Below are 5,128 nucleotides of genomic sequence, written 5' to 3' on the forward strand. Positions count from 1 at the left end.
TTCCATGGCTCAGCATTTTTTCAAGCCTCCACCCCTTCCCCCCATCAGACCCGGGGATGGTAATGGCTTTCCTCCGTTCCTGGTCCCTGAGTGCCTCGCTGTTTCTTGTAATTAACTATGCCCGCAGTTCTACCGAAGTCCTTTAAACAAGTCTCTTTAGAACCAGTCTATCGGTAAGGATTCCAGAAAGAAACAAATAGAAAATTCAAAAACTTTAACTAAGTACTCCCAAGAAAATATAAAAGCTTCTTGACTGTTGTTTATTTTAAAGTATAATGGGCTATTTCTCAGAAAAGGAATATTACACAAGATTTGTTAATAATTGTTCCTTGTCCCTTCTTTATTTGTAGAAGGCAAAAATATAAACAAGCAAGTGGTTTACAACCACTTTTTTGCCTGTCATGATATATATATCACATACTATTTACATATTCAATTCAGTCCTATGCATAAGGTAAGGATAACACTTGCACGAGGTAAGGATTTAGCCTTGCCTTTCTGCTTAATAAAGCATATCATAAAGCAAGTTTATGGGAATAAAGTTGTTATAGGGATAACCTTGAACCTGTACAGTTTTATTTTTAAAGAAAATTATTTTCACACTTTATTAGGAGCAGCATATAACTTATGCAACACACTGCAGATTCTCTTGTGGGTCACCTATATCCCAGCTTTTCTAGAGACACAGGTGGAAAGACAACTTTCTTCCAGTACCTTCCTTCAGGAGGTGAGTGACAAATTCTCCTACTTGGTCCATGGGTTGTAATGAACTAGATTCTTAACTACACATCAAAGAAACGTGAATTGAGTAACAGTGACAAGAAAGCAAAAATGATAAAATTTTCAAAACACTCTGAACTATATTGAGACAATTTAGTTACCTGGAATTAAACTACATTTCAGAAAACCATGCATGTTTTAAAATTTAAGAAGCCAAAATAGTAATTTTAATAATAATGCTTAAGTAAGCGTTCCTTGATCAGTCACTCCCACATTCTTTTTTTATTGATACTAGTACCTATAAAACATTCTGTAACTGCAAAATGTTCATTGAGCATCTCCTAAGGCCAAGTTCAGAATGAAATATTCATTGAAAGGAGCAACAAGAACTAATACCACATGGAAAAAGACTGGCCACAAATAATCCATGCAGCAGTTTCAATTCTGTAAACATGATTTCTGGTTCTCAGTGAAGAAAGGATCAAATGAATTCCATTAGCATTATCTTTATTAGTGAATAAACCCAAAAATTTGTTGTACATTTCATATTTCATTCTTACAATTCTTACTTTTCTAGAAATCACAACTCCCTGACAAATTCACAAAGAAAAGTGTGCTTAGATATTTATAAAGGGCTCACATATAGCTACAGGTAACCATACGGACTTGCACACATTTCTCCCCACAAATTTGAATTCCATTCTACCATCTGTTAGCCATATTATGGCTAATTAGCAAAATCATTGCATGCTATATCTTCAACAACCACAGTAGATATATAGAAACATTTGGAGCAATTTACAGAAATGACTTTGCAAGTCAAACCTCATTGTGAAATGGAGTATTTTTATTAAACAGTCTTTCACCGTACCCATAATTTTAATATTTCTTTGTCTCTGCTTCTACTTTAGAGGAAAAAACTCACATAAATATAAGGGAAAATGAGTTGGATTGAATCAATGTTTTTCTTTTACCACTATAGTAGGTAAAGAGACTCATAGAAGTCCCACCACTAGGAATGCATGAAATACCTACTTTAAATGAAATGGAAGGCATTATTATTAGCTCTATTTTCAGATGCAATAGCTGAGCTTCAGAAATGTTAACTGTCTAGCTCATTCATTTATGCAACTACTAAGTGATAGAGTCAGGACTTAGAAGACTGGATTAAATTTCAAAGCTCCTTCTGCTTCACAAGAAGCATCCTAGACTACCTCATACTAGCAAGGAATGGAAGAATTGGGAGCAACTGGCACATCCTAGAAATAGTTTAGTAGTCAGGATCATCTTGTGCTCAGAAAAGAAAGTGTAAATACAGGCTGCACTTCTGGGAAAAATGGTGGGATAGGCAGCTACAGGAATTAGTCTTTCCATCAAAACAATTATTAAATAGGCAAGAACTGTCTGAAACAAATATTTTGTAATTCCAGAAGTCAGAAATAAACTGTGCAGCATCCAGGGAAGGGCAGTAGGAAAAGTTGATAAATTAATGTAAAGAACTGCTCCCTCTGCAAGGCAGCTACCAGAGCCAATCTCCCATTCCTGTAACAGGCCCTGTGGAATCCAGTCCCTGGCTAGCTGCTGGTAACAGAAAGGCATATAAAATCCCTTTCCCCAAGAACAGAGGTGGGCACTGTCAATCACTGATCACAGCTTTTGATTAATGAATTCAGATCACTGGGTCCAGGCTCTGAGGGCAGCTATTATTTCAACCCTCCCAAGGGCAGCAGCAGCCGTTGTTTCAACTTTGCCCAGAGAGAGTCAGAGTCAGTGGAAATTTAAAGATGCAGCACATCCTCAGGACTGTGCGGAAAAACTGAAGGCTGCATTTGCTGGGTTAGGCAAGGAAAGCTCAGTTGTGGGGAGTCAGAGAACTTCTGGGCACTCTTCCTGACTCCTTTCACAGGGCACTTTGGAGTGGGTTTACACTCCCTTCATGGATCCCTGGCCTTATTTTGGTTGGGAAAGACTGACTTGGGAAAGTCCTCTTGGAGTGACATTCCTCCCAGAATTTACCCTCCAGGCAAAAGCAACATGAAATGATGAAAGGTATAGTGGACAGTCTGGGAGAAAGGCCTACCAGGTTCAAGTACCTAGGAGTGGGAAATCTGTCTCCTGTAAACAGGGATACTCCAAAATAACTAACAAGAAAATTACGAGGATAAGACAGAGGCCCAAACAGACAGAAAACCCTGCACACTGCCTTCAACTTGGGCAGGCCTTGCTGATCAGAGTGCTGAAGTTCAAGAAAGTCTCTGTCTTATTTCTCACTGGTTACAAAACCAAGAAACAAGTATCCTGTGGAATAAATCCCAGAGTTAACATTTTAAAATATTAAAATATACAGTGTGCAACTAAAGAGTACAAGGTAAAAAAAGAAACAGGACATGAGGCTCACCCAAAAAATGTGGATAAAGATAAGGAAAACACCAATGAAGGTGAGAATGTGGGCATGCTGAGTGAAGCCTTTAAAAAACAATCTTATAAATGCTCAAGGAGATGATGGAAAGTGCAGAGAAAGAACTAAAGGATGTCAGGAAAACACTGAATATACAATATGAGAGTCTACATAAAGAGATAGAAATTTTGAAGAGGAACCAAACAGAACTACTGGAGTTGAAGACCACAACAACTGAAATGAAAACAGCTGAGGAGGGTTTCAAAAGTGGATTGGAGCTGGCAGAAAAAATCAGTGAACTTTGAGACAAGACACTTGAAACTAGTCAGGCTGAGGGAGGAAAGAAAAAAAGAAATATTAAAAGCAAAAATAGCCTAAAATGGCTATGGGAAACAATCAAACACACCATTATATGCATTATGGGAGTCCCAGAAGGAAGAGAGAAAGTGGCAGAAGGTATAGTCAAAGAAATAATGACAGAAGACTCCCCAAACTTAGCGAAAGATATGAGTATGGTCATCCAAGATCAGACAGCACCAAATAGGATAAACATGAAGAAAAATACACTCTGTCATATACTGATTACACTATCAAATGCAAAGGACAAGGAGAGAGTTCTGAAAGTTTCAAGAGAAAAGCAATGTTATGTACATGATTGAATACCTCTTTCTCATTCAGAAGTCATGGAGGCAAGAAAGCAGAGGGTTGACATACTTAGAGTGCTGAAAGAAAACAACTGTCAGAGAAGAATTTTATATTCAGTGAGCCTCTCTTTCAAAAATGAGGGAGAGATTAGGCTCCAGTTCCCACCACTCCCCTCCCTGCCTCCTGCACCTGCCAAACTTGATGTGGCCCCAGCCTGATATAGAAGGTCCCCCTCTCACTGCCCCATGCATGCCTCCTTTGTCACTCCACCCTGAACCTCTGGAGTGCATTGCTCACCATGCCCCTTCCTACCTCCCCATCAGGGCAGGTACTGCACTTGCCCTCCATATTCCCTTCCTCTTGACCATCTCCCCTCCACCATGAACAACCTGAAGCCAGATGGGATGCACAGAACCAGCATGGGCACCAGCTAAGACACAGGCTCTCACAGTGCCCTGGCAGAGCCCTGAAGAAGGAGGTCCAGATGCTGTTTGTAGCAGCCTCCTGTGGACATTAACCTCAGAGAACTCTATCTGTTCTTCCAGCCATTTGAGGGGTATGAAGGACCCCTGATCAAACTCACATCAAAACAGCCTATTGGCTTTGTGATCTTTGATAGCTGTGCAGGAGAAGAAGCCGCCAAGAATGCACTGAACAGTATTCACTTTGATTCTGAGAACCTGTAGACTCTGAGACTGGCATTTGCCAGAGCCAACACCAAGATGTCTAAGAACAAGTAATGGCAACACCAAATCCCACCAATGTGTAACCCATCCTAGCACTTCACTGACCCCTGCATTCCCAGAAACCTGAGCCCCCTATTCTCTGTACACCACAGAGCTGACCACCCCAGCTATCTCATGTGCTGCATTTACCTACCAGCCACCACTGCTGCCACCACTGCTGCCTCACACGCTCAGGTGTGCTGGTAACCTTCCTCGGACACCTCCCAGCAAGGATGGAAATATTATCAGTTCTGTTAGTTCTTCAGTCTCATCATTGCAGCTTGAAACCCCACAGAGTTGGGAGTGGATGACTTGCATGAGTCAATTCTGGGAATCCAGAGCTCCCACTGTCTCCAGGTGGCCTGTGGAGAGCTGCTTCTTCCCTCCAAAGACTTTGAATTTTACGCTTGACTCAGTTTCCTTTCTCTCCTCTTCCTCAGCCCTGCCCTGCCCCGCCCCACAGCATTTCCTTCCAGCTTGGAGGCCTCCATGGGACTGAGCAAGGCTCGACCTCCCATCCAAACTGGCTCCTATAGCTCCACCTCAAGGAAATTAGGCATTTAATTTTGCATGTTTTCTGACATAAATTAATACACACCCTTATAAATGTGTGTGTACAGTTTTTTTCTCACCTTGGTGT

The 5,128-nt window shown here is 41.0% G+C and overlaps 1 pseudogene; it reads left to right on the top strand.

Annotated features, from left to right (window-relative positions):
- The first annotated feature begins 3,107 nt into the window (after window positions 1-3,107).
- LOC101424133 (RNA-binding protein with multiple splicing 2 pseudogene) lies at window positions 3,108-4,746 on the top strand (annotated as a pseudogene).
- Window positions 4,747-5,128: the final 382 nt, after the last annotated feature.

Source organism: Dasypus novemcinctus, chromosome 6, assembly GCF_030445035.2.
Source record: "Dasypus novemcinctus isolate mDasNov1 chromosome 6, mDasNov1.1.hap2, whole genome shotgun sequence".
Classification (NCBI taxonomy): Eukaryota; Metazoa; Chordata; class Mammalia; order Cingulata; family Dasypodidae; genus Dasypus; species Dasypus novemcinctus.